Source organism: Mobula hypostoma, chromosome 3 (assembly GCF_963921235.1).
Source record: "Mobula hypostoma chromosome 3, sMobHyp1.1, whole genome shotgun sequence".
NCBI lineage: Eukaryota > Metazoa > Chordata > Chondrichthyes > Myliobatiformes > Myliobatidae > Mobula > Mobula hypostoma.
The window spans coordinates 214754818-214778645 of record NC_086099.1 but is presented as its reverse complement, the minus strand read 5'-3'; the positions used below and the strand labels follow the sequence as shown (position 1 = coordinate 214778645).

General features: G+C 43.9%; 1 protein-coding gene and 1 pseudogene across 2 annotated transcripts in view; both read right to left on the bottom strand.

The window, feature by feature from the left end:
- The window catches only part of LOC134344521 (5'-AMP-activated protein kinase subunit gamma-2-like), a 512949-nt gene that overhangs the window by 467097 nt on the left and 22024 nt on the right, over positions 1 to 23828 (bottom strand). The window lies entirely within an intron of this gene.
- LOC134343322 (uncharacterized) lies at positions 2017 to 2772 on the bottom strand (annotated as a pseudogene).

Below are 23828 nucleotides of genomic sequence, written 5' to 3'. Positions count from 1 at the left end.
ACTTTTCATCGCTCAGTTTGTGTTCCTGACCATGCTGTCACATTCCTATCTTTCACACACCTCCTACATAAAAAATCATGAACACAGCTAGTTGGAAACCTTATCCCCAATCCTAAATTGTACAGAGTGCAGAAAAAAAACTTAACTAACGTGCAAAAAAAAAACACACAACCTGCTGGAGGAACTCGGGTTTTTCTTTTTATCCCCGCCCCTCCAGATTCCAGCTTCTGCAGTCTCTAACCTTTCACTGCAGATGTGAGAGGCGCACCACAGACTCTCCCCAGTCTTCAGAAAATCTAGGCTAATGCTTCTTCCCCGCCACCAAAATATGTCCTGTTGCAGAACTGGGTGATGGGGAGAGTAGAACAGAAGGAAGAGTCTCAGGAGGGGAAGTTTCATTATTGCCTGGATAAGTGCTGTCAAGGGAGAACTGTCCAAGGACTGGAACTATGACCAACTAGTGGAAAAGATGCTGAAGAAATTCTGATGATTTATCATTGTCTCATAAACAGTGAAAAAGCCATTCAGACAGATCATACCAGACATAATTACACCAAGGCAGTAAAAAGAAACCAGAGTTCAGAATGTTGTTTTGTAGTAACAGAGAAATGGGATAGAAGCTGTCCTTGGGTCTGGTGGTTCATGCTCTCAGTATTTAGTATCTTCTGCCCAATGGGAACAGAGACAAGAGAAGACAGCACACTTGCATGGAAATACCTCCTCACTGACAATCAACACAAGGTGCACCTCAAGGATCTGTGCACCGCAACCTCATTGGCTTGAGCAAAGACAATAAGGTTTATTCTAATCTTAGCCCTCTGTTCTAACCTATCTACACCCATGACTGTGTGGCCAGGCAGAGCTCAAATATAAATATGCGGATGACACAACCATATTTAGTAGAATCTCAGGTGGTGACAAGGAGGCGTACAGGAGTGAGATAGATTAGCTGGTTGAGTGGTGTCACAACAACAACCTCACATTCAGTGGCAGCAAGACCAAGGAATTGATTGTGGACTTGAGGAAGGAGAAGACAGAAAAACACACTGGCCCTCATTGCTGGGTCGGCAGTGGAAAGGGTGAGTAGCTTTAAGTTCTTGGGCGTCAACATCTCTGAGGATCTATCCTGTCCCAACACATTTATACAATCTTGAAGGCAGGATGCCAACAGCTCTACTCTATTAGGAGTTTGAGAGGATTGGGTATGCCACAACGACACAAATTTCTATAGATATACAGTGGAGGGGATTCTGAGTGATTCCATCACAGCCTGGTATGAAGGCTCCAATTCACAGGATTGGAAAAGGCTCCAGAGGGTTGTAGACTGAACCAGCTCTATCATGGGCACAATATTCCCCACCACTGAGGACACCTTCAATATGTAATGCCTCAGGAAGGTAACATCCATCACTAAGGACCCACACAAGCACTTCTTGTTAGTACCACCAGGGTAGAAGTACAGAAGTCTGAAGACTCACACTTTTTTTGTTAGGAACAGCTTTTTCCCCTCTGCCCTCAGATTTCTGAACAGTCTATTAACTCATAAATGCTACTTTATTATTCTTGCCCCACCCCAACAATTTATTGATTAATGCATTTATTTACTTAGCAATACAACACGAGCAACCCGCCAATTCCAATTCAAGCCTAGGATCAATTTACAGTGAAAAACACAACCTACGAATGTGTATACCTTTGGACTGTGGGAGGAAAACAGAGCACCTGAAAGAAACCTGCAGGTTCACAGGCAGGACATTCAAATTCCTTATGGATGACGTCAGAATTGAACTCCAAACTCTGACAACTCTGAGCTTTATTAGTCAAGTCAAGTCAAAGTCAAATTTATTTATATAGCACATTTAAAAACAACCTACGTTGACCAAAGTGCTGTACAGATTAGAGCAGATAGATAAAATCACAAATACAAGAAATGCAGACATAACCAACAAGGCAAACAGCTTATAAGCTCAAAGGAAACAACACAAGGGCCTAGGCACAATCCAAAATTCAGCCACATCAGGAGAATTCAAACGCCAGTGAATAAAAGTAAGTTTTGAGCCTGGACTTGAAAGAGTCGATGGAGGGGGCAGATCTGGTAGGGAGGGAAATGCTGTTCCACAGTCTAGGGGCTACAACAGCAAAGGCACAGTCACCCCTGAGCTTAAGTTTAGATCATGGGACAGCCAGGAGCCCCAAGTCAGCCGACCTGAGGGACTTGGAAGTAGAATAAGGGGTTAGAAGGTCTGCAATATAAGGTGGGGGGGGGGCAGCCCATTTAGGGCTTTATAAGCAAACAGGAGAATCTTAAAATCAATTCTGAACCGTACTGGCAGCCAGTGGAGGGAGACCAGGATAGGAGTAATATGGTCCCTCTTCTGGACACCTGTCAGGAGCCTGGCTGTGGCGTTCTGGACCAGTTGTAGACAGGACAGGGACAACTGACTAATCCCAGCATACAGGGAGTTGGAGTAGTCCAAGCAGGAGGAGATAAGGGCATGGATGACTTTCTCGAGATCTTTGAAAGAGAGAAACTGCTTGATTTTTACAAAAGAAACTGGAAAAAATGGCTTTTACTACTGCACTAACTTGCTTGTCAAACTTAAAGGTGGAATCAAATATCACACCAAGGGATTTAATATGGGGTTTGACAAGGGTGGACAAGTTACCAAGACAGTTGGTAATCACTTTGATGGAGTCAGAGGGGCTAAATAGGACAACTTCAGACTTGCCTTCATTCAGCTGTAAGAAGTTTTGTGACATCCAACACTTCATGTCCTCAAGGCAGTTCATGATGCTGGATAGATTTGACTGGTCATTTGGTTTCAGGGAGAGATAAAGCTATGTGTTGTCAGCATAACAGTGGAAAGAAATGTTGTATTTTTGAATAATTTGGCTAAGGGGAAGCATATATATAGAGAAAAGAATGGGACCTAGGGTGGAACCTTGTGGGACCCCACAGGAGAGACTAGCTGGGGGAGAAGAAAATTTGTCTATGTTGACAGAGAAGCTTCTATTTTTGAGGTAGGATATAAACCAGTTCAAGGCAGTGCCATCAACACCAACCCCGTATTGGAGACGGTCTATTAAAATGGCGTGATCCACAGTATCGAACGCTGCGCTGAGGTCAAGAAGAATTAGAATGGCAGAGTCACCCGAGTCAATTGAGAGGGGCAGGTCATTGTACACTTTCAGCAGGGCAGACTCTGTGCTATGATAAGCCTTAAAACCTGACTGAAACCTTTCCAAGATGTTATTTTGGTGTAAGTAGGGCAGCAATTGACTGAGAATAACCTTTTCGAGAACCTTTGACAGGAATGGAAATTTAGAAATAGGTCTGTAGTTACTAGGTAAGGTAGGGTCTAAATTGGGTCTAATATAGTGTCATATTAACTGCAGTAATTCTATGTCTTTGCACTTCTATGTCTTTTCATGATATACAAGTCAGCGATAATGACCCTGATTCTAAATTGCGGAGACAGCAAATGCAATAGTGAACGAAAGTCAGATTATCACTGATTTTGAGTAAATATCATTTTGGGGGTTGATTAGAGAAAGCAACCAAGACTTTATTAAATGTAAATCAATTCTAGCTACTGTACCTTGTAAGGGTCAATGAGCAAATTGTATTTGATAGAGAATTATGGACTTCTCTAGGTTTCCACACAATAGGCTTGTCATAGGGTTGTAGAGCTACGCAGCACAGAAAACAGGCTCCTTTGGCTCAACTCGTCCATACCGACCAAGTTGTCTACCTGAGCTACTGCCACTTGCCTGCATTTGGCCAATATCCCACTAGTTTTTTTTTAACTAATGGCTCCATACCATTAACCATAGGGTCCGTTGACATCAGGTTGGGAACCCCTGCTCTAAATCATATCTATCCATGTAACAATCCAAACATGTTTTAAAATGTTATCAACTTTAAAGCCATGGAATAAAAGATGTTGTGGCTGCATGAATAGAAAATAGATTAAGAAACAAGAAACAGAGCAGCAGGGGAAAATTGATTTTCTAGACTAGAAGTCACTACTGAGTTGAGTTCTCCAACGGTTGATACAATGATCAAAGCTTTTCTTAATATATGTGAATAACAGCTTTCATAAATCAGAATATTGGGTACCGGAGTTAGATAAGATTTTCCATTGTCTGTGAGGACTTCCTCTGTTCTTCCCATGACTGCACGAGTTTCCTCTAGGTGCTACGGTTTCTTCCCACGGTCCAAAGATATACCGGTTAGTAGGTTAATTGTAAATTGTTCCGTGATTAGGCTAGAATTAAAACATGGGTTGCTGGGCGGTGTGGCTCAGAGGGCTGATAAAGCCAATTCTGCGCTGTAAGTCAATAAATAAATAAATAAAATTAAGACATTGGTGAGACCTATTTTAGAGCATTGTGTACAGTTCTGGTCACCTACCTACAGGACAGATGCCAATAATATTTAAAGAGTACAGACAAAATCTACATGGATATTGCCGGGTCTTGAGAATCTGAGTTCTAGGGAAAGGTTGAATAGGTTAGGACTTTTTTCTCTTGGACCATAAGAGAATGAGAGGAGATTTGAAAGAGGTATGAGAGGTATAGATAGGGTAAATACAAGCAGACTGTTTCCACTGAAGTTGGGTGAGACCAGAACTAGAGATCATGGGTGAAAGATGGAAGTTGAATATATAAGGGGAACCTCTTCACTCAAAGAATGGTGCGAGTGTGGAATGAGATGCCAACAGAACTAGTCGATGCAAGTCCGACTGCAGCATCTAGAAGTTTAGTACATGGATGGGATAGTCCAGATGCAAGTCAATGAGACTAGGCAGAACAATAGTTTAGTGCAGACTAGATGGGTCAAGTAGCCTGTTTCTGTGCTGTAGTGTTCTGTGACTCTATAAGAACTATTGCTGTAAGAGGGCTGGAGCCAGTGATCTTGGGTAGACTAAAACTGGGCAACTTGAACAAGTTATTGGTGAATAGCTACTGCTGAATAGTATGATTGACAACACTGTCCATCATAAGACCATAAAACCATAAGACATAGGAGCAAGATTAGGCCACTTGATCCATCAAGTCTGCTCCACCATTCCATCATGGCTGATTCATTATCGCTCTCAAGCCCATTGCCCTGACTTCTCCCCATAACATTTGATGCCTTGACTAACCAAGAACCTAACAACCTCTGGTTTAAATATACTCAATGACTTGGCATCCACAGCCGTCCGTGGCAATGAATTCCACAGATTCACCACCCTCTGGCTAAAGAAATTACCTTGCATTTCTGTTCTAAAGGGATGATCCTCTATCCTGAGACTGTGCTCTCTGGTCCTAGACTCTATAGGAAACACTATAAGAAACATTCTCTCTACATTCAGTCTATCTCGGCTTTTCAATATTCGGTAGGTTTCAATGAGATCCAAAAGCATTCTTCTAAACTCCCATGAGTAATGGCCCGGAGCCTTCAAATGCTTCTCATGTATTAACACTTGCATTCCCAGAATAATTCTCATAGAAACATAGAAACATAGAAAATAGGTGCAGGAGTAGGCCATTCGGCCCTTCGAGCCTGCACCGCCATTTATTATGATCATGGCTGATCATCCAACTCAGAACCCCACCCCAGCCTTCCCTCCATACCCCCTGATCCCCGTAGCCACAAGGGCCATATCTAACTCCCTCTTAAATATAGCCAATGAACTGGCCTCAACTGTTTCCTGTGGCAGAGAATTCCACAGACTCACCACTCTCTGTGTGAAGAAGTTTTTCCTAATCTCAGTCCTAAAAGGCTTCTCCTTTGTCCTCAAACTGTGACCCCTCGTTCTGGACTTCCCCAACATCGGGAACAATCTTCCTGCATCTAGCCTGTCCAATCCCTTTAGGATTTTATACGTTTCAATCAGATCCCTCCTCAATCTTCTAAATTCCAACGCGTACAAGCCCAGTTCATCCAGTCTTTCTTCATATGAAAGTCCTGCCATCCCAGGAATCAATCTGGTGAACCTTCTTTGTACTCCCTCTATGGCAAGGATGTCTTTCCTCAGATTAGGGGACCAAAACTGCACACAATACTCCAGGTGTGGTCTCACCAAGGCCTTGTACAACTGCAGTAGTACCTCCCTGCTCCTGTACTCGAATCCTCTCGCTATAAATGCCAGCATACCATTCGCCTTTTTCACCGCCTGCTGTACCTGCATGCCCACTTTCAATGACTGGTGTATAATGACACCCAAGTCTCGTTGCACCTCCCCTTTTCCTAATCGGCCACCATTCAGATAATAATCTGTTTTCCTATTTTTGCCACCAAAGTGGATAACTTCACATTTATCCACATTAAATTGCATCTGCCATGAATTTGCCCACTCACCCAACCTATCCAAGTCACTCTGCATCCTCTTAGCATCCTCCTCACAGCTAACACTGCCGCCCAGCTTCGTGTCATCCGCAAACTTGGAGATGCTGCATTTAATTCCCTCATCCAAGTCATTAATATATATTGTAAACAACTGGGGTCCCAGCACTGAGCCTTGCGGTACCCCACTAGTCACCGCCTGCCATTCTGAAAAGGTCCCGTTTATTCCCACTCTTTGCTTCCTGTCTGCTAACCAATTCTCCATCCACATCAATACCCTACCCCCAATACCGTGTGCTTTAAGTTTGCACACTAATCTCCTGTGTGGGACCTTGTCAAAAGCCTTTTGAAAATCCAAATATACCACATCCACTGGTTCTCCCCTATCCACTCTACTGGTTACATCCTCAAAAAATTCTATGAGATTCGTCAGACATGATTTTCCTTTCACAAATCCATGCTGACTTTGTCCGATGATTTCACCGCTTTCCAAATGTGCTGTTATCACATCTTTGATAACTGACTCCAGCAGTTGCCCCACCACCGACGTTAGGCTAACCGGTCTATAATTCCCCGGTTTCTCTTTCCCTCCTTTTTTAAAAAGTGGGGTTACATTAGCCACCCTCCAATCCTCAGGAACTAGTCCAGAATCTAACGAGTTTTGAAAAATTATCACTAATGCATCCACTATTTCTTGGGCTACTTCCTTAAGCACTCTGGGATGCAGACCATCTGGCCCTGGGGATTTATCTGCCTTCAATCCCTTCAATTTACCTAACACCACTTCCCTACTAACAAGTATTTCGCTCAGTTCCTCCATCTCACTGGACCCTCTGTCCCCTACTATTTCTGGAAGATTATTTATGTCCTCCTTAGTGAAGACAGAACCAAAGTAATTATTCAATTGGTCTGCCATGTCCTTGCTCCCCATAATCAATTCACCTGTTTCTGTCTGTAGGGGACCTACATTTGTCTTTACCAGTCTTTTCCTTTTTACATATCTATAAAAGCTTTTACAGTCAGTTTTTATGTTCCCTGCCAGTTTTCTCTCATAATCTTTTTTCCCCTTCCTAATTAAGCCCTTTGTCCTCCTCTGCTGAACTCTGAATTTCTCCCAGTCCTCAGGTGAGCCACTTTCTCTGGCTAATTTGTATGCTTCTTCTTTGGAATTGATACTATCCCTAATTTCTCTTGCCAGCCATGGGTGCACTACCTTCCTTGATTTATTCTTTTGCCAAACTGGGATGAACAATTGTTGTAGTTCATCCATGCAACCTTTAAATGCTTGCCATTGCATATCCACCGTCAATCCTTTAAGTGTCATTTGCCAGTCTATCTTAGCTAATTCACGTCTCATACCTTCAAAGTTACCCCTCTTTAAGTTCAGAACCTTTGTTTCTGAATTAACTATGTCACTCTCCATCTTACTGAAGAATTCCACCATATTATGGTCACTCTTACCCAAGGGGCCTCTCACGACAAGATTGCTAATTAACCCTTCCTCATTGCTCAAAACCCAGTCCAGAATAGCCTGCTCTCTAGTTGGTTCCTCGACATGTTGGTTCAAAAAACCATCCCGCATACATTCCAAGAAATCCTCTTCCTCAGCACCTTTACCAATTTGTTCACCCAATCTACATGTAGATTGAAGTCACCCATTACAACTGCTGTTCCTTTATTGCACACATTTCTAATTTCCTGTTTAATACCATCTCCGACCTCACTACTACTGTTAGGTGGCCTGTACACAACTCCCACCAGCGTCTTCTGCCCCTTAGTGTTACGCAGCTCTACCCATATCGATTCCACATCTTCCCGGCTTATGTCCTTCCTTTCTATTGCGTTAATCTCTTCTTTAACCAGCAACGCCACCCCATCTTCCCTTCCTTCATGTCTATCCCGCCTGAATATTGAATATCCCTGAACGTTGAGCTCCCATCCTTGGTCACCCTGGAGCCATGTCTCTGTGATCCCAACTAGATCATAATCATTAATAACAATCTGCACTTTCAATTCATCCACCTTATTACGAATACTCCTTGCATTGAAACACAAAGCCTTCAGGTGCTCTTTTACAACTCTCTTAGCCCTTATACAATTATGTTGAAAAGTGGCCCTTTTTAATGCTTGCCCTGGATTTGTCGGCCTGCCACTTTTACTCTTCTCCTTAGTACTTTTTGCTTCTACCCTCACTTTACACCCCTCTGTCTCTCTGCACTGGTTCCCATCCCCCTGTTGTGAACTAACCTCCTCACGCCTAGCCTCTTTAATTTGATTCCCACCCCCCAACCATTCTAGATTAAAGTCACCTCAGTAGCCCTCGCTAATCTCCCTGCCAGGATATTGATCCCCCTCGGATTCAAGTGTAGCCCGTCCTTTTTGTACAGGTCACGCCTGCGCCAAAAGAGGTCCCAATGATCCAAAAACTTGAATCCCTGTCCCCTGCTCCAATCCCTCAGCCACGCATTTATCCTCCACCTCATCGCATTCCTACTCTCACTGTCGCATGGCACAGGCAGTAATCCCGAGATTACTACCTTTGCGGTCCTTTTTCTCAACTCCCTTCCTAGCTCCCTATATTCTCCTTTCAGGACCTCATCCCTTTTCCTTCCTATATCATTGGTACCTATATGTACCACGACCTCTGGCTCCTCACCCTCCCACTTCAGGATATCTTGGACACGATCAGAAATATCCCGGACCCTGGCACCAGGGAGGCAAACTACCATCCGGGTCTCTGGACTGCGTCCACAGAATCGCCTATCTGACCCCCTTACTATCGAGTCCCCTATCACAACTGCCCTCCTCTTCCTTGCCCTACCCTTCTGAGCTACAGGGCCAGACTCTGTGCCAGAGGCACGGCCACTGTCGCTTCCCCCGGGTAAGCTGTCCCCCCCAACAGTACTCAAACAGGAGTACCTATTGTTAAGGGGCACAGCCACCGGGGTACTCCCTATTACCTGACTCTTCCCCTTCCCCCTCCTAACTGTGACCCACTTGTCTGCCTCCCGTGGCCCCGGCGTGACCACCTGCCTTCCACTCCTCTCTATCACCTCCTCACTCTCCCTGACCAGACGAAGGTCATCGAGCTGCAGCTCCAGTTCCGTAACGCGGTCCCTTAGGAGCTGCATCTCGATGCACTTGGCGCAGATGTAGACGTCTGGGAGGCTTGGAGACTCCAGGGCCTCCCACATCTGACACCGAGAACAGCAAACTGCCCTCACACTCATACTGCCCCTCTCCTCAAATAGCAACAGAAAATGAATGCCAAACCTTCCTCGCCTCATGAACCTCCTCTGGAGCCTCTCCAATGCTAGCACATCCTTTCCTAGAAAAGGGGCCCAAAACTGCTTAATATGCCAAGTGCGATCTGACCAATGTCTTATAAAGCCTCAGCATTGCATTCTTGCTCTTATATTCTAGTGCTCTCAAAATGAATGCTAACATTGCATTTGTCTTCCTTACTCGTGACTCAACCTGCAAGTTAACCATTAGGGAATCGTGCACGAGGACTCACAAGTCCATTTGCAACTCAGATTTTTGAATTTTTTTCCCCATTTAGAATATAGTCTATGCCTTATTCCTTCTATCAAAGTGCATGACCATACATTTCCCTACACTCTATTCTATCTGCCATTTCTTTGCCCATTCTCTGTATAAGTCCTTCTGCAGACTCTCTGTTTCCTCAACACCACCCGTCCTTCTATTTATCTTTGTATCATTTGCGAACTTGGCCAGAAAGCCATCAATTCCAGAATCAGAATCAGGATTAATATCACTGGTTATATTGTGAAAAGAAGCAAGCCCAACACCCCCTTCACCCCACGGAACAACATTAATCACCAGCAGCCAACCAGAATAGGCCCCCTTTATTCCAACTGTTTGCCTCCTACCAATCAGCCAATTTTCTATCCATGATAATATCTTTGCTGTAAGACCATGGGTTCTTATCTTGCTAAGCAACCTTGTGCGTGGCACTTTGTCAAAGGCCTTCTAAAAACCCAAGTAAACAACATCCACTGACTCTGCTTTGTCTATCCTGCTGTTACTTCCTCAAAGAATTCCAACAGATTAGTAAGGCAAGATTTCTCCCTTAAGGAAAGCATTCTGAATTTAGCCTATTTTATCATGCACCTCCAAGTACCCCAAAACCCCATCCGTAATAATGGACCCCAACATCTCAACCACTGAAGTCAGGCTAACTGGCCTATCATTTCCTTCTTCTGCCTCCCTCCTTTCTTAAAGAGTGGAGTGACACTTGTAATTTTCCAGTCGTCCAGAACCATTCCAAAATCTAGCGATTTTTGAAAGATCATTACCACTGCCTCCACAAGCTCTTTCAGCCGCCACTTTCAGTACCCTGCAGTGCAGTCCATCTGGTCCAGGTGACGTATCTACCTTCAGTCCTTTCAGCTTCCCAAGCACCTTCTCCTCAGTAACACAATTACATTTATTTCTGCCTCCTGACACTCTTGAATTTTTGGCACACAGCTTCCACAGTAAAGACTGGTGCAAGGTATTTATTAAGTTCATCCACCGTTTCTTTGTCTCCCATTACTACCTCTCCAGCATAATTTTCCAACAGTCCAATATACACTCCTCCTTCTCTTTTACTCTTTATATATCTGAAAAAACTTTTTGTATCCTCTTTTATATTATTGACGAGCTTACCTTCATATTTCATCTCTTTTCTCCTTAAAGTTTTTTTAGTTGCCTTCTGTTGGTTTTTAAAAGCTTTGCAATCCTCTCACATTCCACTAATTTTTGCTCTATTTTGCTTTTATGCTGTCACTGACTTCCCTTGTCACCTGCGGTTGCCTCTTCCTTCCTTCAGAATACTTATTCATCTTTGGGATGTGTCTCTCCAGTCCAATGCCTTCCAAGTTGCCCCCAGAAAATCCAGCCATTGCTTTTCCGTCATCATCTCTGTTCATGTCCCCTTCCAATCAACTTTGACTAGCTCTTCTCTCATGCCTCTGGAATTCCATTTACTCCACAATAATGCTGGTACATCTGACTTTATCTCTCCCTATCAAACTGCAAGGTGAATTCTATCATAGTATGATCACTGCTTTCCAGCATTTCCTTCACCTTAAGCTTTCTAGTCAAACTGGTTCAGTACACAACATCATCATTATATGCTGTGTAGTATGACACAGGCGATCATGATCCCGTGACCATGATTGCTCACGGCAATTTTTTCTATAGAAATAGTTTGCCATTGTCTTCTTCTGAGCAGTGTCTTTAAAGACAAGTGAGCCTTGCCATCATTAATACTCTTTGGAGATTGTCTGCCTGGCATCAGTGTTCTTTCAGGTTCCTTGTTTTGCGCCTGCCTGTAAGCAAACAAATCTCAAGGTTGTATAACTTATACATTCTTAGATAGTAAATGCACTTTGAAACTTTGAAATACATAACCAGGACTTGTGATATGCACCAGCTGCTCACATGACCATCCACCACCTGCTCCCATGTCTTCTCGTGATTCTTCCCCAAGGGTGACCTGCAGACTAGCAGACGGAAGGAATGCTGTACTCCTCCTTTGGTACAGACCTATCTCCATCCTGCCACCCATCATTACACAACACCTTATCCAGATTTACCTTTCCACCTTGTGGGCTCAACCACAAGCTACTCTAAAAATGCCATCTCATAGACATTCTACAAATTCCCTCTCTTTTGGGGTCCAGCACTGACCAGATTTTCCAAATCTACCTGCATATTGAAATCCCCTATGACTACTACATTGCCCTTTTTATATGCCTTTTCTATCTCCCGCTGTAATTTGTAGCCCAGATTCAGGGCTGGAAGAGGAATTTGATAGCAGAGGACAGAAGGCCATGGAAGAAAGAAAAGGGGGAGCAGCACCAGATGGAGTCAATGGGCAGGCAAGGAGATATGGTGAGAGAGGGAAAAGGGAATGGGGAATGGTGATGGGGGCCATTACTGGAAGTTCGAGAAATTGATGTTCGTGCCATCTGATTGGAGGCTACCCAGACGGAATATAAGGTGTTGTTCCTCCAACCTGAACGTGGCCTCATCACTACAGTGGAGGAGGCCACGGGCAGACATATCAGAATGGGAATGGGAAGTGGAATTAAAATGGGTGGCCACTGGGAGATCCCACTTTTTCTGGCAGACGAAACACAGGTACTCTGTGAAGCAGTCTCCCAATCTACATCAGGTCTCGCTGATACATAGGAGGCCACACGAGGAGCACCGGACACAGTATATGACCCCAAGAGACTCACAGGTGAAGTGTTGCCACACCTGGAAGAACTGTTTGGGGTCCTGAATGGTAGTGGGGGAGGAGGTGTAAGGGCAGGTGTAGCACTTGTTCCACTTACAAGGAAAGTGTCAGGAGGAATATCAGTGGGGAGGGACAAATGGACAAGCGAGTCATGTAGGGAGTGATCCCTGCAGAAAGCAGAAAATAGGGGGAGAGGAAAAGATGTGCTTGGTGGTGAGATCCTGTTGGGAGATGGTGGGTATTGCAGAGAATTATGTGCTGGATATGGAGGCTGGTGGGGTGGTAGGTGAGGACAAGAGGACCCCAATCCCAATCCCTGATAGGGTGGCGGGAGGATGGGGTGAGAGCAGATGTGCGTGAAATGGAAGAGATGTGGTTGAGGGCAGCATTGATGGTGGAGAAAGGGAGGTCCCTTTCTTTGAAGAAGGAGGACATCTCCTTTGCTCTGGAATGAAAAGCCTTATCCTGAGAGCAGCAGCGGAGACAGAGGAATTGAGAGAAGGGGATGTCATTTTTACAAGTAACAGGGTGGGAGGAGGTATAGTCCAAGTAGCTATGACAGTCCATAGGTTCACCTGCTGTACGTTACCGTAGAGGTCTCTTTTCAGGTTTGTTTGCTAGCGCAGTGCAGAATGCCCCGAGCTTAAATGCTCTATTTTAGCAATTAATCTCTTCCCACTTTGAAACTGCACTACCAGCAATGTGATGACAAGCCACTTGGAGTATCGTGAACAGTTTATGAAGTTCATAATTACTCAATATTGTTGCATGGAAACTTCCACTTGTGTGTTGCAGTGTTTTGAGCCATTGGGTAGATAAGAGACTTTAGTTTAAAGAGAAATCAATAAGCTTATTTGTAGAAGAGATCCGGGAGAGACGTTCAGACATATAATGATCAAAGTTCAAAGTAAATTTATTATTGTCACTGTATACTACCCTGAAATTCACTTTCTTGCATGTATTCACAGAAGAACAAAGATACACAATAGAATCAATGAAAAACTACATATAAACAGTTACCTGTTATAGGGAAGACCTAAAATCATAAAAATTTGAGGCTCACAGGATATAGCAAGATTTCATTTTGTGGATTAATCAGGTATATATTCATGACTCCCAAGAGTTTCTAATGCCATTTCCAGTACACAAGTATAAAGGAGAACAAAAAATTTGTTACCCTGGATCTGAAGCAGCACAAAAAATAAGATAATTTTTTTTTAAAGGACAATAAATACAAATACATAAGATTATATCCATAGATTGAACGTATGTCCATAAAATGAGGCTAGGCACAGGATTGTCTGTACATAAGGTGACTCTGACAGGAAATGATAAAGTAGTGGTTGGGGGTGTGGAGGGGTGGGTTCGTGGGTGGAGTTGTTGCTCGTCCTTGCTGTCTATGAGTCTGGTGGTCCTGGCGTGGACGCTGTACAGCCTCCTCCCTGATGGGAGTGGGACAAACAGTTTGCTGTGAATGATGGAGACTGAGGCAATTACCAGAGAGGTCTAGATTAGAAAGACTGTGAAATGATATAATACTTCCAATCACTGTTTTCCAAATCAGTACCCTGGTCCACAGTTTGGTGAATGGGAATTAAGAGAATAGCTGAACGCATAGCTCACTAGCAATACTAGATCATCACCATAATATCCCATGTGACTTATTAAGCAGCTATCTTGTGCATTATCACTGCGACATTTAAAGCTGATTCATCACTTCCTGGAACAAGAAGAGAAAACAGAAGACTAGTCTCTTACATTATGATTTATCTTAGGTACCTCCTGTACCTAATAAAGTAGTCACTGGTGTATATTTGTGGCCCTCGATTACTGTAGCCTATCCCCTTCAAGGTTTGACGTGCTGTAAGTTCAGAGATGCTCTTCCATGCACTGCTATTTTAATGTGTGTGATTATCTGAGTTACTGTCAGCTTCCTGTCAGCTTGAACCTGGGGTTAGCCATTCTCCTCTGACCTCTCTTATTAACACAACGTTTTACCCACAGAACTTCCGCTCATCGGATTTTTTTTTTTGTTTTTCGCACCATTCTCTGTAAATTCTAGAGACTGTTGTGCATGAAAACCCCAGGTATTTAGCAGTTTCTGAGATACTTAAACCACCCTGTCTGGCACCAACCATCATTTCACAGTCAAAGTCACTTAAATCACATTTCTTCCCCATTCTGACGTTCGGTTTGAAGAACAAATGAACCTCTTAACCATATCTGCATGCTTTTATGCATTGAGTTGATGCCATATGATTGGCTGATTAGATATTCGAATTAACAAGCAGTTGTACAGGTGTACCTAATAAAGCGGCCACTGTTTGTATATCCTGTCCCTACATCCTATAAATGAAATCCCTGTAAATCTCTCGCTAATAAACAGAGGCAATGGCTTCAGTACATGAGTTGTAGGAAATATATCCTATTCTTTCATTCTATATATGAAATCTCTGTAAATCTCCCTCTAATAAAAAGTGGCAACCCCTTCACTAGATGAGTTCCAAGGATTTTATACCGTTATTTCATAATGGCAATAAATTTTGAACTTGCCTGCAATGTCTATCCCCAGTTATTGTTTTATGGAAATTAAACAACTGTAGTATCATTTAAAGCAGGATTAAACAGGGATTAGTTTAGGTTAGCCAGCATAGTTCTTTGAGACTGGAAGTATTCTATTAGAATTAATAATTGGCATGGCTGAAAGAATTTAAGCCACACGGCTCTCCACAGACATACACAGAGAAACTAATTAATCTCCAAAGACAAGGCAAGAAGATAAAAGATGATTGATTTTTCCTGAAGTAGGATATCCCCCTCTAGTGGCCTAGCACACCATTACACCTGGAAAAAGTGCTCTTTTTTTTGATGCTGTGCACTGGAACCTACATCGCAGATGGTGATGCAGCCAGTCAGCATACTCTCCACAGTACATCTGTAGAAACTTGCTAGAGTCTTTGGTGACATACCAAATCCTCTTAAACTCCTAACGAAATATAGCTGCTAAGATGTCTTCTTTGTGGCTGCATTGATATGTTGGGCTAGGATGGACTCTCTAAGATGCTGACACCCAGGAACTTGAAGTTGGTCACGCCTTCCAGTGCTGACCCCTCAATGAGGACTGGTGTGTGTTCTCCTGACTTCCTCTTCCTGAAGTCCACAATCAATTCCTTGATCTTACTGACACTGAGTGAAAATTTGCGACACCACTGAACCAAGCGATCTCACTCCTGGACATCTCCTTGTCACTATCTGATTCTGCCAACAAGAGTGGTGTCCCTGACAAATTTATAGACAATGTATAATTCTGATTTACAAAGCAAATCAAAGAACGTAGATCAGTTCAGTACAGGAACAGGACTTCCAGCCCACGATGTTGTGTGGAACTAATTAAGAAACTAATTCAGTGGCCAACTAAACTAATCCCTTCTGCCTGCTCATGTCTAGCACATTCACACTGCTATACAAGAGCCTCTTAAATTCTTCCTTCATATCTGCTTCACCACCATCCTGGCAGTACATTCCAGGTACCCATCACTCTGTGTAAAAAAAAACTTGCCTCACTCATCTCCTTCGTACTTACCCCAATTCATCTTAAATGAATGCTCTCTAGTATTAGATTTGGATGCTTTGTCCCAGTTAACATTACAATGAAGGGGTCTATTGATCAATCGCAGTTTCTTGGTCATTGATTATAAGTTCAACGCTGTTTAAATACCACATTTCTGGGCATGGTTTTTCCTTTGCATATGAAAAAGGCAGTCATCTCAATGCAAGAAGTCTTTAAATAATAAATCCAATTTATTCCTTTCAACACCTGTCAATATGCTGAAGCTCAGAAACGGAGTTGGAACTCCTGAAAGACATTCCAATTAATAATTTTGTTCAGAAGCAAGTTGAAGTCTGTGCATGGGGGTCAAACCTATTCCAGTCCAGCACTGGAACCAACTTGAACCATTGACTCCAAAGGAATCAGTTGCTTTGGGTGGTGGATCAGACTGAAGCAACATTGATTTCCATTTTAAGGCATCATAACCCAAACTGAAAGACCAGCTCTCTTCTCATTGCTGCCACCAAGGAGGAGGTACAGGAGTCTGAAGACGCACACTCAGTGTTTTAGGAACCGCTTCTTCCCCATCGCCAACAGATTTCTGAACAGCCCATGAACACTACCTCAGTATTTTTCTCTCCTCTTGCACCCTTACGTTTTTTTTACATTTCTTATTGTAACTTATAGTACTGTTTTTACGTATTTGTTTGTACTGTCGTTGCAAAACAACAAACTTCTTAGCATACATCATTTACAGCTGGGGACTTTAACCAGGCCAACCTCAGAAAGGCACTGCCAAAGTTATACCAACATGTCTCCTGCCCCACTAGAGGCCCTAATATACTTGACTACTGCTACACAGCAGTCAAGGTTGCCCACCGTTCCGTCCCACGACCTCACTTCAGAAAATCAGACCATCAGGCCGTACTCCTCCTCCCGGCTGACAAACAGAAACTGAAGTGGGAGGTCACGGTGTCAAAAGTAGTGTCGCGTTGGACAGAGGAAATGGATGAGGTCCTCCATAACTGCTTTGAATTGGTGGACTGGTTAGTATTCAAGGACTCGGCAGCTAACCTTGATGAGTATGCCTCAGCTGTCACGAACTTTATTTGGAAATGCACGGAGGACCGTGTGTCTCGCAAGACGATCCAGGTATTCCCTAACCGGAAACCTTGGATGAATTATGAGGTCAAGTCCCTTTTAAAGGCTAGAGCTGCGGCTTTTAGGTCCGAGGATACCAGTCGCTACACGGAATCCAGGCGTGAACTCCAGAAAGCCATTAAGGGCACCAAGAGGCAATATCGAGCCAAGTTGGAAGCCCAGGCTAACCAAAGGGATGCCAGTAGACTATGGCAAGGTCTAAATGAGATCACTGGGCGCAAAGAAAAGGCTGGGAATATCAATAACTGTGGGGCTTCTCTTCCTGACGAACTTAACGTATTCTATGCAAGATTCAAACAGAAGAGGAGCGTCCCGCTCCCTCCGGATGAACCAGACCTGGTGACATCGAGATTCATCGTCACCGAGGAGGATGTTAGATGGGCCTTCCTGAAGATAAATCCAAGGAAGGCGACGGGCCCAGATGGCGTCCCAGGACGGGTTCTCCAGGCCTGTGCAAGCGAGCTAGCTGGAGTGTTTGCTGACATCTTCAACTGCTCCTTGCTTCAGTCTAAGATCCTGTCATGTTTTAAGAAGGCAACGATAATCCCAGTGCCGAGGAAGAGCAAGGTGGCATGCCTAAATGACTATCGACCTGTGGCTCTGACATCAATTGCTATGAAGTGCTTCAAGAGATTGGTTATGGCACACATCAACCACAGCCTACCGGTCAACCTCGCCGCTTTGCAATTCGCCTACCAGAGCAACAGATCAATGGCAGATGCCATCTCTCTGGCCCTACATTCCTCCTCAGAACACCTGGAGAATAAAGACGCATACCAAAAGCACCTTTTCATTGACTACAGCTCTGCCTTTAATACCATTGTTCCAAATAAACTGATTCCTAAGCTCCGGAACCTGGACCTTAGCACTCAGACCGGCAGCTGGATCTTCAACTTCCTCACAGACAGGACCCAGGCTGTAAAAATAGGGGACAAGCTCTCCTCTACAATCACTCTGAGCACCGGTGCCCCACAAGGCTGTGTACTCAGCCCCCTGCTGTACTCACTGTACACCCATGATTGTGTAGCCAAGCTTCCATCAAACTCAATATATAAATTTGCTGATGACACAACAATTGTAGGCCCTATCTCGGGTAATGATGAGTTTGAGTACAGAGAGGAAATTAAGAGCCTGGTGGCATGGTACAAAGACAATAACCTATCCCTCAACGTCAGCAAGACAAAGGAATTGGTTGTTGACTTCAGAAGGAGTAGCGGACCGCATGACCCAATTTACGTCGGTGGTGCGCAAGTGGAACAGGTCAAAAGCTTTAAGTTCCTCAGGGTCAATATCAAAAATGACCTGACTTGGTCCAAACAAGCAGAGTTCACTGCCAAGAAGGCCCACCAGCGCCTTTACTTCCTGAGAAAACTAGAGAAATTTGGCCTGTCCCCTAAAACCCTCACTAGTTTTTATAGATGCACCGTAGAAAGCATTCTTCTAGGGTGCATCACAACCTGGTATGGAAGTTGTCCTGTCCAAGACCGAAAGAAGCTGCAGAAGACCGTGAACACAGCGCAGCACATCACACAAACCCATCTTCCGTCCGTGGACTCACTTTACACCGCACGCTGTCGGAGCAGTGCTGCCAGGATAATCAAGGACACGACCCACCCAGTCAACACACTTTTCGTCCCTCTTCCCTCCAGGAAAAGGTTCAGGAGCTTGAAGACTTGAACAGCCAGATTTGGGAACAGCTTTTTTCCAAATGTGATAAGACTGCTGAATGGATCCTGACCCAGATCTGGGCCGTACCCTCCAAATATCCAGACCTGCCTCTCAGTTTTTTTGCACTACCTTACTTCCCATTTTTCTATTTTCTATTTATGATTTATAATTTAAATTTTTAATAGTTACTAATTTTTACTATTTTTAATATCTTTAATATTTATAATCCAGGGAGTGTGAAGCGCAGAATCAAATATCACTGTAATGATTGTACGTTCTAGTACTAATTGTTTGGCGACAATAACGTATAAAGTATAAAAAAGTATAAAGTGATAGTAAACCTGATTTTGATTCTGAATGATGAACAATTTTGTGTGTCACATTGATTTAGTAGTTAGTGCACCACTATTACAGCTTGGGCCATGGGAGTTTAGAGTTTAATTCCACTACTGCCTATAAGGAGTTTGTTGATTCTCCCCATGAACACGTGGGTTTCCTCTGGGTGTTCCAGTTTCCTCCCACAGTGTAAAGGCTTGTTAGTAGCATTAGCATGGTAAATTGTTCATTGTAAATTGTCCTGTAATTAGGCTAGGGTAAAAAGGTGGGTGGTTGGGTGGTGCAGTTCGTTGGATCAGAAGGGCCTGTTCTGCACTGTACCTTTAAATAAAATAAGAAATTTTAAAAATTTGAATCATTACGGCAGGGGAGGGAGACATCAGCCCATTGACGCTGTACTGGCTGCAAGCAGAAAGATCTCATTAATCCCATGGCTCAACCTTTCCCCGTAATCTGCAAATGACTCCCCTTACTGCCTTTTAAAATTTCTGATTGACTTTATTTCTAGCACACTTCCAAATTTTAAGTCCTCTCCATGTATAAGAGTGTTTTCCTCACATCCCCCTTGTATCTTTTACCCAGAATTTTAAATCTGCATCTCCAGTCCTTTGATGATATACTCAAGATTCAAAATTGTTTATTGTCATTCGTCAGTACACAAGTGTGAAGGAGAACAAAATTGTTGTTACTCCGGATCCAATGCAGCATCAACACAAAAAACAAGCATAAGGAACACGATGAAAAACAATAAATATAAATTCACAAGATTAGCTTATGTGCATAGAGTGATGCTAGGTACAGGAGTATCTGTGCATAAGGTTACAGACAGAAAATGATGAAATAGTAGTGGGAGGGAGTGCGGAGGGGTTAGGGGTGCTGATCAGCCTGACAGCTTAGGGGAAGTAACTGTTTTTGAGTCTGCTGCTTCCGGAGTGGATGCTGCAAAGCCTCTTCCCTGATGGGAGTGGGATAAACTCCTCGGGGAGCTTAAGGTAAAGGAAATTTTAGGAGACAGTGATGATAATATGATATAATTTACCTTTTTGTGTGGGAGAAGATAAAGTCACATGTATCAGTATAGAGTGGAGTAAAGGGAATTACAGAGGCATCAGAAAAGAGCTGGCCAAAGTTAATCCGAGGGGAACACGAGCAGAATAGCAATGGCTAGAGTTTCTGGGGGTATTTCAGAAGGTGCAGGACAGATACATCTCAAAGATGAAGACATATTCTGAAGGGAAGATGAGGCCACTGTGGCTGACAAGAGAAGTCAGACAGTATAAAAGGAAAAGAGAGGGCATATAATATAGCACAAATTAGTGGGAAGTTAGAAGATTAGGAAGCTTTTAAAAATAAACAGAAGGCGGATACAAAAAGATTTTTCAAATATGTAAAGAGTAAAAAAAGAGGTGAGAGTGGATATCAAACCACTGGAAAATAATGCTGGAGAGGTAGTGAACAAAGTAATGGAAGACTAACTTAGTAAGTATTTTGCGCCATTCTTCACTGTGGAAGACATCAGCAGTATGTCAGAAATTCAAGAGTGTCGTGGGAAGAAGTGAGTGTAATTGCTATTACTAAGTAGGTGCTTGAGAGGCTGAAAGGACTGAAGGTAGATATGTTACCTGAACCAGATGGACTACACCCCAAGGTTCTGAAAAAGGTAGCTGAAGAGATTAAGGAGGCATTAGTATTGATGTTTGAGGGTGGATCTCATTGAAAGACATCCTTGCCATAGAGGGAGTACAAAGAAGGTTCACCAGATTGATTCCTGGGATGGCAGGTCTTTCATATGAAGAAAGACTGGATGAACTGGGCTTGTACTCGTTGGAATTTAGAAGATTGAGGGGGGATCTGATTGAAACGTATAAGATCCTAAAGGGATTGGACAGGCTAGATGCGGGAAGATTGTTCCCGATGTTGGGGAGGTCTAGAACGAGACCTCATCTCCCTTGCTGATGCATCCAACTATGGCAGAGTCATCAGAAAACTTCTGAAGATGACAAGACTCTGTGCAGTAGTTGAAGTCCAAGGTGTAAATGGTGAGGAGAAAGGGAAACAAGACAGTCCCCTGTGGAGCCCCAGTGCTGCTGATCACTCTGTCGGACACACAGTGTTGCAAGCACACGTACTGTGGTCTGCCAGTCAAGTAATCAAGAATCCATGACACCAGGAAAGCATCCACCTGCATCGCTGTCAGCTTCTCGCCCAGCAGAGCAGGGCGGATGGTGTTGAACACACTGGAGAAGTCAAAAAACATGACCCTCACAGTGCTCGCTGGCTTGTCCAGGTGGGCGTAGACAAGGTTCAGCAGGTAGATGATGGCATCCTCAACTCCTAGTCGGGGCTGGTAGGTGAACTGGAGGGGATCTAAGTGTGGCCTGACCATAGGCCAGAGCAGCTCCAGAACAAGTCTCTCCAGGGTCTTCATGATGTGGGAGGTCAATGCCACCGGTCTGTAGTCATTGAGGCCATTGGGGCGTGGTGTCTTCGGCACAGGGACGAGGCAGGACGTCTTCCACAGCACAGGAACCCTCCGGAGCCTCAGGCTCAGGTTGAAGACAAGGCGAAGTACTCCACATAGCTGAGGGGCCAATATCTTCACTAAAAATCCAATAAGAAGCTCTACTGAGATTAGTTTTGTATACGCTGCATACACTTCCAGTGTTCGAAACCTGATGACTGATTGCTACATCCATTTTGCTGCCTTATTATAGAACCCACTTATGATCTTAGATCTCAGGTAATGGTGAGTTGGCACACAGGAAAGAGATAGAGAGCCTAGCGACATGACAACAACCTTCCCCTCAATATCAGCAAAACATTGACTTCATGAGGGGTACAGTGCACACAATACATCAATAGTGCTGAGGTAGAGATGGTTGAGTGGGTCAAGCTCCTGGGCGTAAACATTACCAACAGCCTGCCCTGCTTCAGCAACATAGACACCATGGCCAAGAAAGTGCACCAGCGCCTCGACCTCCTCAGCTAAAAATATTCGGCACATTTTCCTTGACCATCGCCAACTTTTGTTGGCACATTACAGAAAGCATCCTATCCTGATACACAAAATGCTGGAGCAACTCAGCAGGTCAGGCAGCATCTGTGGCACACAAACTGCTGGAGGATGCTGCCTGATTTGCTGAGCTCCTCCAGTGCTTACTTATGCTGTCCTGCTATTTATGATCTGTATGATCTTGCTAATACAAGGGGGCAGAACTTTAAGATGTTTGGAGGAATGTAAAGCGGGATGTCAGAAGCAGGTGTTTTTTTTAAACATGATGGTGGTAGCTGCATGGAACGCACTGCCATGGGTGATGGTAGAGTCAGATACATTAAAGATACTCTTAGATATCCACAGGGATAAAATAAAAATAGTGGGTTATGGGGGATGGAAGGGTTAGGGTGAGCTGCCTTAACATATACGGTGATGAAGTGTTTTGAGAGATTGGTTATGGCTACAATCAACTCCTGCTTATCGACCATCACCACAAAAGGTCTACAGCAGATGTGATCTCACTGGCTCTTCACATGACCTTGGAACACCTGCACAATACTAATACTTCAGTTATTGACTACAGCTCAGCGTTTAACACAATCATTCTTACAGTGATGATCAAAAAGCTCTGGACCCTGGGCCTCTGTACCTCCCTCTGTAACTCAATCCTTGGCTTCCTCACTGGAAGACCACAGTCTGTGTAGATCAGAAATAACATCTCCAGCTTGCTCATAATCAACACTGGTGCACCTCAAGGATGTGTGCTTAACCCACTGCTCTACTCTGTCTACACCCAGGACTGTGTGGCTAGGCAGAGCTCAAATGCCATCACTAAATTTGCTGACAACACAACTATTGTTGGCAGATTTTCAGATAGTGATGAGGAGGCATACAGGAGTGAGATAGACCAGCAGGTTGAGTGGTGTCAACAACCTTGCACCTAACATCAGTTAGACCAAAAAATGAATGTGGACTTCAGGAAGGGTAAGTCGAGGATACACACATCAGCCCTCATCAAGGGATCAGCAGAGGAAAGTGTGAGCAATTTCAAGTTTCTGGGTGTCAGTATCTCTGAGGATCTATCCATTACTCGGCATATCGATACAGTTACGAAGAAAGTATGACAGCAGGTATATTTCATTTGGAGTTTGAGGAGATTTAGTTATGTCAGCAAAGACACTTGCAAAGCTCTACAGATGTACTGTGGAGAGCATTCTAACCAGCTGCATCTGGTCTGGTGGGCCATGGGAGCACTGTGTAGGATTGAAATAAGCTGCAGAAACTTGCGAACTCAGTCAGCTCCATCATGGGCACTAGCCTCCCCAGCATCCAGGGTATCTGCAAGGAGCAATGCCTCAGATAGGCAGCATCCATCATTAAGGACCTGCTTCACCCAGGACATGGCCTCTTCTCATTGACACCATCGGGGAGGAGGTTCAGGAGCCTGAAGGCACACACTCAACAACTCGAGAACAGCTCCTTCCCCTCTGCTATCAGCTTTCTGAATGGACATTGAACCCACGAACACTGCCTC